The sequence below is a fragment of the Drosophila sechellia genome, unplaced genomic scaffold (genome assembly GCF_004382195.2).
Source record: "Drosophila sechellia strain sech25 unplaced genomic scaffold, ASM438219v1 U_53, whole genome shotgun sequence".
Classification (NCBI taxonomy): domain Eukaryota; kingdom Metazoa; phylum Arthropoda; class Insecta; order Diptera; family Drosophilidae; genus Drosophila; species Drosophila sechellia.
Genome location: NW_022611328.1, coordinates 30,001 through 45,401, shown reverse-complemented (window position 1 = coordinate 45,401; position 15,401 = coordinate 30,001).

Sequence of the window (15,401 nt, the reverse complement as noted above, 5' to 3'; positions counted from 1 at the left end):
TAAGACTATGCTAATTAAGTTGTTTATAAATTTTTTATAAGCATATGGTATATTATTGGATTAAATAATGATTTTATTCATAATATTAAAAAAGAAATGAAAAACATTATCTCACATTTGAATGTGAAAAACGAAGAGAAATATTTTCTTTTTCAATCAAATAATACTGAGAAATGTCTAGCATAAAAAATTGAAATATTTTTCATCTAGAATGTCTCTTATTAATGATTCGGAAAAAGAAAAATCTTGGTTTTGTTATTATTCTTCGTTGGTTCGTTAAATGGATAAAAAATGACTTTGCTTACAAGAACTATTGGAACTATTTATAACGAATTTAATTGATTGTTTTATCATTTATATATAAAGGAATTATGGCAAAATATAGTTATATATACAACCTCAACTCATATGGGACTACCCCCTGAATTTAAGCATATTAAATTAGGGGAGGAAAAGAAACTAACAAGGATTTTCTTAGTAGCGGCGAGCGAAAAGAAAACAGTTCAGCACTAAGTCACTTTGTCTATATGGCAAATGTGAGATGCAGTGTATGGAGCGTCAATATTCTAGTATGAGAAATTAATGATTTAAGTCCTTCTTAAATGAGGCCATTTACCCATAGAGGGTGCCAGGCCCGTATACGTTAATGATTGCTAGATGATGTTTCCAAAGAGTCGTGTTGCTTGATAGTGCAGCACTAAGTGGGTGGTAAACTCCATCTAAAACTAAATATAACCATGAGACCGATAGTAAACAAGTACCGTGAGGGAAAGTTGAAAAGAACTCTGAATAGAGAGTTAAACAGTACGTGAAACTGCTTAGAGGTTAAGCCCGATGAACCTGAATATCCGTTATGGAAAATTCATCATTAAAATTGTAATATTTAAATAATATTATTAAGAATAATGTGCATTTTTCCATATAAGGACATTGTAATCTATTAGCATATCCCAAATTTATCATAAAATATAACTTATAGTTTATTCCAATTAAATTGCTTGCATTTTAACACAGAATAAATGTTATTAATTTGATAAAGTGCTGATAGATTTATATTATTACAGAGCGTTAATTTTTTCGGAATTATATAATGGCATAATTATCATTGATTTTTGTGTTTATTATATGCTCTTGTATGATTAACAATGCGAAAGATTCAGGATACCTTCGGGACCCGTCTTGAAACACGGACCAAGGAGTCTAACATATGTGCAAGTTATTGGGATGTAAACCTAATAGCGTAATTAACTTGACTAATAATGGGATTAGTTTTTTAGCTATTTATAGCTAATTAACACAATCCCGGGGCGTTCTATATAGTTATGTATAATGTATATTTATATTATTTATGCCTCTAACTGGAACGTACCTTGAGCATATATGCTGTGACCCGAAAGATGGTGAACTATACTTGATCAGGTTGAAGTCAGGGGAAACCCTGATGGAAGACCGAAACAGTTCTGACGTGCAAATCGATTGTCAGAATTGAGTATAGGGGCGAAAGACCAATCGAACCATCTAGTAGCTGGTTCCTTCCGAAGTTTCCCTCAGGATAGCTGGTGCATTTTAATATTATATAAAATAATCTTATCTGGTAAAGCGAATGATTAGAGGCCTTAGGGTCGAAACGATCTTAACCTATTCTCAAACTTTAAATGGGTAAGAACCTTAACTTTCTTGATATGAAGTTCAAGGTTATGATATAATGTGCCCAGTGGGCCACTTTTGGTAAGCAGAACTGGCGCTGTGGGATGAACCAAACGTAATGTTACGGTGCCCAAATTAACAACTCATGCAGATACCATGAAGGCGTTGGTTGCTTAAAACAGCAGGACGGTGATCATGGAAGTCGAAATCCGCTAAGGAGTGTGTAACAACTCACCTGCCGAAGCAACTAGCCCTTAAAATGGATGGCGCTTAAGTTGTATACCTATACATTACCGCTAAAGTAGATGATTTATATTACTTGTGATATAAATTTTGAAACTTTAGTGAGTAGGAAGGTACAATGGTATGCGTAGAAGTGTTTGGCGTAAGCCTGCATGGAGCTGCCATTGGTACAGATCTTGGTGGTAGTAGCAAATAATCGAATGAGACCTTGGAGGACTGAAGTGGAGAAGGGTTTCGTGTGAACAGTGGTTGATCACGAGTTAGTCGGTCCTAAGTTCAAGGCGAAAGCCGAAAATTTTCAAGTAAAACAAAAATGCCTAACTATATAAACAAAGCGAATATAATACACTTGAATAATTTTGAACGAAAGGGAATACGGTTCCAATTCCGTAACCTGTTGAGTATCCGTTTGTTATTAAATATGGGCCTCGTGCTCATCCTGGCAACAGGAACGACCATAAAGAAGCCGTCGAGAGATATCGGAAGAGTTTTCTTTTCTGTTTTATAGCCGTACTACCATGGAAGTCTTTCGCAGAGAGATATGGTAGATGGGCTAGAAGAGCATGACATATACTGTTGTGTCGATATTTTCTCCTCGGACCTTGAAAATTTATGTGGGGACACGCAAACTTCTCAACAGGCCGTACCAATATCCGCAGCTGGTCTCCAAGGTGAAGAGTCTCTAGTCGATAGAATAATGTAGGTAAGGGAAGTCGGCAAATTAGATCCGTAACTTCGGGATAAGGATTGGCTCTGAAGATTGAGATAGTCGGGCTTGATTGGGAAACAATAACATGGTTTATGTGCTCGTTCTGGGTAAATAGAGTTTCTAGCATTTATGTTAGTTACTTGTTCCCCGGATAGTTTAGTTACGTAGCCAATTGTGGAACTTTCTTGCTAAAATTTTTAAGAATACTATTTGGGTTAAACCAATTAGTTCTTATCAATTATAACGATTATCAATTAACAATCAATTCAGAACTGGCACGGACTTGGGGAATCCGACTGTCTAATTAAAACAAAGCATTGTGATGGCCCTAGCGGGTGTTGACACAATGTGATTTCTGCCCAGTGCTCTGAATGTCAAAGTGAAGAAATTCAAGTAAGCGCGGGTCACGGCGGGAGTAACTATGACTCTCTGGGGATCAGGGTAATTGCGAGCAGAGGGGGAGTATTTTTCTGTAATTCGTAAGTCATATCATATGGTGTGCGGAAGGGGAATTTTACTCTGTAACTCACAAGTCTCTCCTTTACTCAAGTCGACTCAAAACCTCCTCGTGGTGGTCCCGGTAATGCTAAACTTGTTTAGCAGCTAATTTGAGCGGCAAAACTTTTCCGATGGGTTGGTTCCCCAGAGGAAATTTATTCATATTGGAACTACAAATAGAAATAACGAGCCTCGGAGCAATTTACGCAATCTGATGACGACCCGACCCTCCGTGGACATCTTCCCGGAGGACCAATATGAACCAAACGCAGCGGCTACTCTATCTAGGGTACCCTGCACAGTATGTGGCCGGTCCTTTAACAGCAAGAGAGGACTCGGTGTTCACATGCGATCTCGGCACCCAGACGAACTTGATGAAGAACGTCGACGTGTCGATATAAAGGCAAGGTGGAGTGAGGAAGAGAAGTGGATGATGGCGAGAAAGGAGGTTGAGCTCACAGCAAATGGACATAAACACATAAACAAGCAACTAGCGGTGTATTTTGCAAACCGCAGCGTCGAAGCCATCAAAAAGCTAAGACAAAGGGGCGATTATAAGGAGAAAATAGAGCAGATAAGAAGGCAATCAGCTCTCGTCCCGGAAGTTGCAAATCTAACCATAAGGCGCCGCCCTAGTAGAAGTGAGCAAAACCACCAAGTAACAACATCAGAAACAACTCCAATCACACCCTTCGAACAGTCGAACAGGGAAATTTTGCGGACACTGCGTGGGTATAGCCCCGTAGAATGCCATTCCAAATGGAGAGCCCAAGAGCTACAAACGATCATTGACAGGGCAGAGCTCGAGGGAAAGGAAACCACTCTCCAATGCTTATCGCTATATCTCCTAGGAATTTTTCCGGCACAGGGTGTACGTCACACTCTGACGAGACCTCCTCGGAGGCCTCGAAATAGGAGAGAAAGCAGAAGGCAGCAGTATGCTGTCGTCCAGCGTAACTGGGATAAGCATAAAGGAAGATGCATCAAGTCCTTGCTAAATGGAACTGATGAGTCGGTAATGCCAAGCCAAGAAGTAATGGTTCCTTACTGGAGAGAAGTAATGACTCAGCCTAGCCCAAGCTCTTGCAGTAGAGAAGTGATACAAATGGATCACTCGCTTGAGAGGGTTTGGTCTGCTATTACAGAGCACGACCTTCGGGCATCAAGAATCTCATTATCTTCCTCTCCGGGGCCTGACGGGATAACTCCAAAAACAGCCAGGGAGGTGCCGTCAGGTATTATGTTGCGAATAATGAACCTAATTCTATGGTGCGGCAATCTACCACACTCTATCCGACTGGCCAGAACCGTCTTCATCCCGAAGACGGTGACGGCGAAGCGACCGCAAGACTTTCGTCCAATATCGGTGCCTTCAGTCCTGGTAAGACAGCTAAATGCAATATTGGCAACCCGGTTGAACTCATCAATCAATTGGGACCCGCGCCAGCGGGGCTTCTTACCTACCGACGGATGTGCCGATAACGCGACGATAGTTGACTTAGTCTTGAGGCATAGCCATAAGCACTTTAGATCTTGCTACATTGCAAATTTAGATGTAAGCAAGGCATTCGATTCTTTATCGCATGCATCTATATATGACACCTTACGTGCTTATGGTGCGCCAAAGGGCTTCGTTGACTACGTACAGAATACGTACGAGGGTGGCGGTACCAGTCTCAATGGGGACGGTTGGAGTTCAGAGGAATTCGTCCCTGCTAGAGGAGTGAAGCAGGGTGACCCTTTGTCTCCTATTCTATTTAACTTGGTAATGGACAGGTTACTTAGAAACCTACCCAGCGAAATTGGTGCCAGAGTCGGAAATGCCATTACTAACGCGGCCGCGTTTGCAGATGATTTGGTACTATTTGCTGAAACTCGAATGGGACTTCAAGTATTGTTGGACAGAACGTTGGATTTTCTATCTCTCGTCGGCCTCAAACTTAATGCCGACAAATGTTTTACCGTTGGCATTAAGGGCCAGCCGAAACAGAAGTGTACCGTGCTAGAGGCACAGAGCTTTTACGTAGGCTCAAGGGAGATTCCATCATTGAAGCGAACGGACGAGTGGAAGTACTTAGGCATCAACTTCACTGCAACCGGGAGGGTTCGATGCAATCCGGCCGAGGACATTGGTCCGAAGCTACAAAGATTGACAAAGGCCCCCTCAAACCACAACAGAGGATGTTCGCCCTTAGGACTGTCCTTATCCCACAGCTCTATCACAAGTTAGCCCTTGGGAGTGTGGCGATAGGCATCCTACGAAAAACTGACAAACTAATACGATACTATGTGCGAAGATGGCTAAATCTTCCGCTGGATATACCGATAGCATTCATTCACGCACCCCCAAAAAGTGGAGGTCTCGGAATTCCATCACTTAGATGGGTAGCTCCAATGTTAAGGCTAAGACGTTTGAGTAATATTAAATGGCCTCACCTCACGCAAAACGAGGTAGCCAGCTCTTTCCTCGAAGCAGAAAAACAACGGGCCCGAGATAGATTATTAGCAGAACAAAATGAATTGTTATCGCGTCCGGCAATAGAAAAATATTGGGCGAACAAATTGTACCTCTCAGTTGATGGTAGCGGACTCCGTGAAGCAGGCCATTGGGGCCCGCAACACGGGTGGGTTAATCAACCCACGCGTTTACTAACAGGAAAGGAATATATAGACGGTATTCGTCTGCGGATAAATGCCCTACCCACGAAGTCTCGTACTACAAGGGGAAGGCACGAATTGGAACGACAGTGTCGTGCAGGATGTGACGCTCCCGAAACAACAAACCATATTATGCAAAAATGTTACCGATCGCATGGGAGGCGCATAGCTAGACACAACTGCGTAGTAAATCGAATCAAGCGGGGACTTGAGGAGAGAGGCTGCGTAGTCATTGTTGAACCAAGTCTGCAGTGCGAATCCGGTCTTAATAAACCAGACCTGGTGGCACTACGACAAAATCACATTGATGTGATCGACATACAAATTGTGACAGACGGACACTCTATGGATGATGCACACCAGCGCAAAATCAATAGATACGACAGACCGGACATACGAACTGAGTTGCGTCGCAGATTCGAAGCCGCAGGTGACATTGAATTCCATTCTGCCACCCTGAACTGGAGGGGATCTGGAGTGGTCAATCCGTTAAAAGATTGATAGCGAAGGGTCTCCTCAGCAAATATGATAGTCATATCATTAGCGTCCAGGTTATGAGAGGCAGTCTCGGTTGTTTTAAACAGTTCATGTACCTGAGCGGGTTTTCCCGAGATTGGACTTAGCTAAAACGTTTGGTTCAAAACATTTGCTTGCTGTCTTGGCATAACATCAATAAAGGCATAAACATCGCAAATAATGGTAATATATAAATTGGCTATGAGGATGGTTTTAGTACGTAGGCGTTGCGGAACTTCGGTTCAGATAGAGCAATGAATCGTGCATGCTAGGAAACTGAAGTGTTGACAGACCTAGTATCTTTCGATAGATTTCCCATACCCTCCCGCGATTTCAAAAACTAGGAAGCTGTTGGCTATTTCTACTAGCTGCCCTGCTGCGACACACTGTGCTCCCGTTTTCACTGCTGCTAAAATTTTGCCACCACTGCACTGCGCACCGCTGCCGGCCCGTGCTGGGCAAGAGCCATGATGAGAGCTGTCGGCCACACAGCGCATGGTGAGAAGCAGCTTCCGCAGACTAGGAGAGTGGACACGGAAGAGCTTCATATGCTATCAGCGCTACGATGAGCTGGTGTTGGGCTAATGTCCGGTGCGGAGAGCTGGAGACGCGGCTTGCTATGCGCCACCGCCGCCGCGTCGTTGAATCTGTTGAAAAATACGGCCGCCAATGCTCCCCAGATGCAGCAGGTTGCACCATCGCTGCCCGCGACTACCAAGGTCCGGAGACGTGGTCAGCGGTGGTGAAGTGCGACGACCTGCGTATCGGGGAAAGACATAGCAAATGACCTCGTCAATCAAAAAAAATAGATGAAGCGCAAAATGGATAAACGAATCTATTCTAATGAAGGAGTACGAAAAATTCGAAGGAAAGAATCTGATTTAAAAGCAGTGCACTGTGACCAAGGTGTCGGTAGCTGACGGGCAAGTAAGTGACCTGGAGGTGACGACGGCGATGCGAAGCTTATTATGGTCTACATAAGTTTTCATTCATGCCGTCAAGTCCGCACATACGCCTGCACGATGTGTGGTTTCGACACAAGGTCAGCGAAGCCGGCAGAAGATAGTGTTTCGCCAGTGCGGGCACAGCCACTGGCAAATGCAACCGTGGACTCCGAACTGCCGCCACAGAGGGCAACCCTCGGGCATTACATGCTCTCGAGCGTTTGCCCGATATACGGGGCGTTGCTGGCGAGGGTGCAAGCTAGACACTAATGTTTAGCTTCATCCAAGCGAACTGTGGCCGAGGCCGAGCTGCGACCATCGAGCTCGGAGTCCGACTCAGGAGATCGGAGTCTATGTTCGCGCTGGTGCAGGAGCCGTATCTCGGCGGGGACGGAATGGATGTGCTGCCTGAAGGAATGAGAATTTCATCGATCGGCGAGGGAAGGCAGCCATCCTAGTGGATCACCAGGAAGCCATCTGTATGCCAGTGGAGACCCTCACCACAGATTATGGCGTATGTCTGGTCGTGAAAGGAGTTTTGGCTCAATCTTCCTTTGCGCCGCATACTGCCAGTATGATGCACCTCTGGAACCGTACATCCGGTACATGGATGCGGTCCTGCTGCAGGCCAGCAGAACCCCCGCAATCCTGGCCTCGACGCGAATGCAGTGTCCCCCATGTGGCTTAGCAAACTCTCTCGTCATGCCGAGGGGCAAGCTAACTACAGACGGGGTGAGCTGCTGTCAGAGTGGATGCTGGAGGCAAGAGTCGCCGCCCTAAACCAGTCAACAGAGGTGTACACGTTCGATAATTACAGAGCTACAAGCGATATCGACGTGACAATCGTCAATGAGGCAGCATCTATGTGGGCCACATATGAGTGGAGAGTGGACGAGTGGGAATTGAGTGACCACAACATCATTACTGTTGTGGCCGAACCAACTACCGCGCGCGCAGTTGAGAGCATAGCTCCTGTGCCGTCCTGGAACTTCTCCAATGCACGTTGGCGATTGTTCAAGGAGGAAATGGTGAGTAGAGCAGCCGAACTTCCGGAAAACTTCTCAGAGTCGCCGTTGGACCAGCAAGTTTCGACCCTGCGCAGTATAGTACATAATGTATGTGATATTGCGCTGGGAAGAAAGTCCATCCGATTGCCCAACAGGAGAGCACGTTGGTGGACTGCCGACCTCTGTGATGCAAGGCGCGAAGTCCGGAGACTTCGTCGCCTACTTCAAAATGGAAGCGTCATGATGATGATGCCGCAATAGAGCGTGTATTGGTCGACCTGAGGCGGGCCTCAGCCAACTACAAGAAGCTCATTTGGAGGGCGAAAATGGATGAGTGGAAACGCTTCGTGGGAGATCATGCCGACGACCCATGGGGGCGCGTCTATAAGATTTGCCGAGGCCGCAGGAAGTGCACGGAGATTGGGTGCCTCCGCGTGAATGGCGAGATGATCACCGATTGGGGTGACTGTGCACGAGTGCTCCTCCGCAATTTCTTCCCAGTTGCGGAGTCCGAAGCACCGACTGCCATCGCGGAGGAAGTCCCACCGGCCCTCGAAGTATTCGAGGTTGATGCATGTGTTGCCCGGTTGAAGAGCAGGCGCTCTCCCGGCTTGGACGGCATTAATGGCACTATCTGCAAGGCAGTCTGGCGCGCCATACCCGAGCACCTTGCATCGTTGTTTTCCCGATGCATCCGATTAGGATACTTTCCCGCTGAGTGGAAGTGCCCACGAGTTGTCTCGCTGCTCAAAGGGCCAGATAAGGACAAATGTGAGCCCTCCTCATATAGAGGAATATGCTTGCTACCAGTCTTTGGTAAGGTGCTCGAGGCCATCATGGTGAATCGTGTGAGAGAAGTTCTTCCGGAAGGCTGCAGATGGCAATTTGGATTTCGCCAAGGACGATGTGTGGAGGATGCTTGGAGGCACGTGAAGAGCAGTGTTTGTGCCAGCCCGGCGCAATACGTGCTCGGCACATTCGTGGACTTCAAAGGAGCATTCGACAACGTCGAATGGAGTGCTGCACTCCGCCGACTAGCCGACTTGGGATGCCGGGAGATGGGCTTGTGGCAGAGCTTTTTCTCCGGCCGAAGAGCAGTGATCCGAAGCAGTTCCGGTACTGTGGATGTACCGGTAACTAGAGGCTGCCCGCAGGGTCAATCAGTGGCCCATTTATCTGGGACATACTGATGGATGTACTGCTTCAGCGTCTCCAGCCGTATTGCCAGCTGAGTGCATACGCGGATGACTTGCTGCTTCTCGTCGAGGGAAATTCCCGAGCTGAGCTAGAGGAAAAAGGTGCAGAGCTGATGTCCATCGTAGAAGCGTGGGAGCGGAAGTTGGCGTTACCGTCTCGACCAGCAAGACGGTAATAATGCTGCTGAAAGGTGCCTTGAGACGTGCGCCTACGGTGAGGTTTGCTGGAGCGAACCTTCCGTATGTGCGTAGCTGTCGGTACCTTGGCATCACGGTCAGTGAAGGAATGAAATTCCTCACGCACATAGCTTCGCTTCGCCAGCGGATGACCGGAGTCGTTGGAGCATTGGCGCGTGTGCTTCGAGCCGACTGGGGCTTCAGTCCTCGAGCCAGGCGGACCATATATGACGGACTCATGGCACCTTGTGTGCTGTTTGGTGCCCCGGTATGGTATGACACCGCCGAACAGGTAGCCGCCCGGAGACGACTAGCCTCCTGCCAGAGGCTAATCCTGCTTGGATGCCTTTCGGTATGCCGAACAGTGTCCACAGTGGCACTGCAGGTACTTGGCGGAGCTCCCCCGCTTGACTTGGCTGCTAAGTTTTTAGCGGTCAAGTACAAGCTGAAGCGTGGATACCCGCTGGAGGAGAACGACTGGCTATACGGCGAGGACACTACGTGTCTAAGCTGGAAGCAGAGGAAGACTCGCCTAGAGGAGTGCTTGCTGCAGAATTGGCAAAACAGATGGGATGACGACAGCGAACCAGGACGGGTGACGCACAAGTTCATCCCATACGTCACTCTCGCCTATCGAGATCCAAGCTTTGGATTCTCGATGAGGACGTCTTTCCTGCTGACAGGTCACGGGTCGTTTAACGCATTTTTGCAAGGGAGAGCCCTCAGCGATACCACTGCTTGCGCTTGTGGTGATCCATATGAGGACTGGATGCACATATTGTGCGCTTGTCCTCTATATGCAGATTTGCGAAACCTCGATGGACTTGGAGTGCAGCGCCTTGGCGAAAACTGGACCTTCAATAGAATCCTGGAAGATCAGCAGAGGATTCAACGGCTGGCAGCGTTTGCGGACGAGGTGTTCCGTAGGAGGAGGGGTATTTAGCCCAAAACTTCGCCGTGTGGTTAGCGGGCGAGAATACTTCCACAGCCCGCTATTGCTTGTCGTAAGAGGCGACTAATATAGCGACTGGTTCCTCTAACCATGCTTGTCGGAGCAAAAGGAGGAGGCCCACCGAGCCTCTCTTTCGGTACCACGGGTTGTGCTGCTCCAAGACAGCACATTGAGGTAGGCCCCCTGGTGGGAGTATCGTGGTGGCTGTGGTTGATACCCATATCGCGGGTAGAGCCTTCGTGTTCGACGTTTGAGTTACGGTGCTAGTTGCGCAAAACTCGGGTGCTGTGACCCAGAGATCAGTAGAGATTTTAGGTAGATCTCGCTCCTCAGCAAGGGGGAGTGCTTGCCCGGCAAGCAAGTACTCGAATTGCTACCGGGGTGGTCGCTATGTACATAGCTATAGCTTCCAGTCCGGGACGTTTGTCTGGCGTATCCAGACTCATGCACCATGTTGATACATGCACCACTTGTGGGTGTTCAGGGTGTCGTGGTTGTAATCCCTTCAGTGTGGAACACGCCACGTAAAACAAGTTCGGAGAGGTCCGAAAGTCACTGTCCCTATCTACTATCTAGCGAAACCACAGCCAAGGAACGGGCTTGGAATAATTAGCGGGGAAAGAAGACCCTTTTGAGCTTGACTCTAATCTGGCAGTGTAAGGAGACATAAGAGGTGTAGAATAAGTGGGAGATATTAGACCTCGGTTTGGTATCGTCAATGAAATACCACTACTCTTATTGTTTCCTTACTTACTTGATTAAATGGAACGTGTATCATTTCCTAGCCATTATACGGATATATTTATTATATCTTATGGTATTGGGTTTTGATGCAAGCTTCTTGATCAAAGTATCACGAGTTTGTTATATAATCGCAAACAAATTCTTTAATAAAACGATGCATTTATGTATTTTTGATTTGAAAATTTGGTATAACTCCAATTACTCAGGTATGATCCAATTCAAGGACATTGCCAGGTAGGGAGTTTGACTGGGGCGGTACATCTCTCAAATAATAACGGAGGTGTCCCAAGGCCAGCTCAGTGCGGACAGAAACCACACATAGAGCAAAAGGGCAAATGCTGACTTGATCTCGGTGTTCAGTACACACAGGGACAGCAAAAGCTCGGCCTATCGATCCTTTTGGTTTAAAGAGTTTTTAACAAGAGGTGTCAGAAAAGTTACCATAGGGATAACTGGCTTGTGGCGGCCAAGCGTTCATAGCGACGTCGCTTTTTGATCCTTCGATGTCGGCTCTTCCTATCATTGTGAAGCAAAATTCACCAAGCGTTGGATTGTTCACCCATGCAAGGGAACGTGAGCTGGGTTTAGACCGTCGTGAGACAGGTTAGTTTTACCCTACTAATGACAAAACGTTGTTGCGACAGCATTCCTGCGTAGTACGAGAGGAACCGCAGGTACGGACCAATGGCACAATACTTGTTCGAGCGAACAGTGGTATGACGCTACGTCCGTTGGATTATGCCTGAACGCCTCTAAGGTCGTATCCGTGCTGGACTGCAATGATAAATAAGGGGCAATTTGCATTGTATGGCTTCTAAACCATTTAAAGTTTATAATTTATTTTATAAACGACAATGGATGTGATGCCAATGTAATTTGTAACATAGTAAATTAGGAGGATCTTCGATCACCTGATGCCGCGCTAGTTACATATAAAAGCATTATTTAATACAATGACAAAGCCTAGAATCAATTGTAAACGACTTTTGTAACAGGCAAGGTGTTGTAAGTGGTTGAGCAGCTGCCATACTGCGATCCACTGAAGCTTATCCTTTGCTTGATGATTCGATAAATAAATGATTTTTTCCTGTAGCCAAACACCTCGTCATCAATTTAGTGACGCATATGATATTGTCCCTATCATATAATTAATATAAAGACTTTAATGGATTGTGTCAAGTTGCCAAACACCTCGTCATCATTTAGTGACGCATATGATATTGTCCTATCATATAATTAATATAAGACTTTAATGAATTGTGTCAAGTTGCCAAACACTCGTCATCAATTTAGTGACGCATATGATATTGTCCTATCATATAATTTTTGATATAAAGACTTTAAAGAATTGTATCAAGTTGCCAAAACCTCGTCATCAATTTAGTGACGCATATGATATTGTCCCTATTCATTTAATTAATATACAGACTTTAATGAATATGGTGTCAAGTGCCAAACACCTCGTCATCAATTTAGTGACGCATATGAATATTGTCCCTTTCATATCAATTATATCTAAATTTTTTGATATATTTAAGATGCTCTTAATATGAATTGGTCATATCAGTTTTTGCCTTTAATTACATCTCTCGTCATCCATATTTGTTTTATTTTTTTTTTTTTTTTGTTATTTTTATCATATATTTTTTTTTTTTTTTTTTATTTCTTTATGATTTTTTTTTTTTTTTTAAGTTGCCAACACCTCGTCATCAATTTAGTGACGCATATGATATTGTCCTATCATATAATTTTTGATATAAGACTTTAAAGAATTGTATCAATTGCCAAACACTCGTCATCAATTTAGTGACGCATATGATATTGTCCCTTTCATATAATTAATATAAAGACTTTAATGGATTGTGTCAAGTTGCCAAACCTCGTCATCAACTACTATATTATGGTTGCGCCGACCTCTCATATTGTATTCTCTTATGTGTTCATAGGATTTTGACAATTATACGAGTAAATTAAATAATATACATATGAAAATGATTAATTATTATATGTATAGGGAAAAAATGATGAAATATTCCATATTATCTTAGTATTATAGAGGAAAGACCGTTGCCGACCTCTGATATTGTTCAAACTTATGTATTTATATGATTTTGGCAATTATATGAGTAAATTAAAAATATACATATGAAAATGGTTAATTATTATATGTATATGGGAAAAAATGCTAAGATATTCCCATATTCTCTTAGTATTATAGAGAAAAGCCATTTAAGTGAGAGGGTATAGTAGTGTAAACGACCGGAATTACGACAGAGGGTTCAAAAACTACTATAGGTAGGCAGTGGTTGCCGACCTCTCATATTGTTCAAAACTTATGTATTCATATGATTTTGGCAATTGTATGAGTAAATTAAATAATATACATATGAAATGATTAATTATTATATGTATAAGGGAAAAAATGCTGAAATATTCCCACATTCTCTTAGTATTATAGAGAAAATCCATTATAGTGAGAGGGTATAGTAGTGTAAACGACCGGAATTACGACAGAGGGTTCAAAAACTACTATAGGTAGGCAGTGGTTGCCGACCTCTCATATTGTTCAAAACTTATGTATTCATATGAATTTGGCAATTATATGAGTAAATTAAATAATATACATATGAAAATGATTAATTATTATATGTATAAGGGAAAAAATGCTGAAATATTCCACATTCTCTTAGTATTATAGAGAAAATCCATTATAGTGAGAGGGTATAGTAGTGTAAACGACCGGAATTACGACAGAGGGTTCAAAACTACTATAGGTAGGCAGTGGTTGCCGACCTCTCATATTGTTCAAAACTTATGTATTCATATGATTTTGGCAATTATATGATTAAATTAAATAATATACATATGAAAATGGTTAATTATTATATGTATATGGGAAAAAATGCAGAGATATTCCCATATTCTCTTAGTATTATAGAGAAAAGCCATTTAAGTGAGAGGGTATAGTAGTGTAAACGACCGGAATTACGACAGAGGGTTCAAAAACTACTATAGGTAGGCAGTGGTTGCCGACCTCTCATATTGTTCAAAACTTATGTATTCATATGATTTTGGCAATTGTATGAGTAAATTAAATAATATACATACGAAAATGATTAATTATTATATGTATATGGGAAAAAATGCAGAGATATTCCCATATTCTCTTAGTATTATAGAGAAAAGCCATTTAAGTGAGAGGGTATAGTAGTGTAAACCACCGGAATTACGACAGAGGGTTCAAAAACTACTATAGGTAGGCAGTGGTTGCCGACCTCTCATATTGTTCAAAACTTATGTATTCATATGATTTTGGCAATTGTATGAGTAAATTAAATAATATACATATGAAAATGATTAATTATTATATGTATAAGGGAAAAAATGCTGAAATATTCCCACATTCTCTTAGTATTATAGAGAAAATCCATTATAGTGAGAGGGTATAGTAGTGTAAACGACCGGAATTACGACAGAGGGTTCAAAAACTACTATAGGTAGGCAGTGGTTGCCGACCTCTCATATTGTTCAAAACTTATGTATTCATATGATTTTGGCAATTATATGATTAAATTAAATAATATACATATGAAAATGGTTAATTATTATATGTATATGGGAAAAAATGCTGAGATATTCCCATATTCTCTTAGTATTATAGAGAAAAGCCATTTAAGTGAGAGGGTATAGTAGTGTAAACGACCGGAATTACGACAGAGGGTTCAAAAACTACTATAGGTAGGCAGTGGTTGCCGACCTCTCATATTGTTCAAAACTTATGTATTCATATGATTTTGGCAATTGTATGAGTAAATTAAATAATATACATATGAAAATGATTAATTATTATATGTATAAGGGAAAAAATGCTGAATATTCCCACATTCTCTTAGTATTATAGAGAAAATCCATTATAGTGAGAGGGTATAGTAGTGTAAACGACCGGAATTACGACAGAGGGTTCAAAAACTACTATAGGTAGGCAGTGGTTGCCGACCTCTCATATTGTTCAAAACTTATGTATTCATATGATTTTGGCAATTATATGATTAAATTAAATAATATACATATGAAAATGGTTAATTATTATATGTATATGGGAAAAAATGC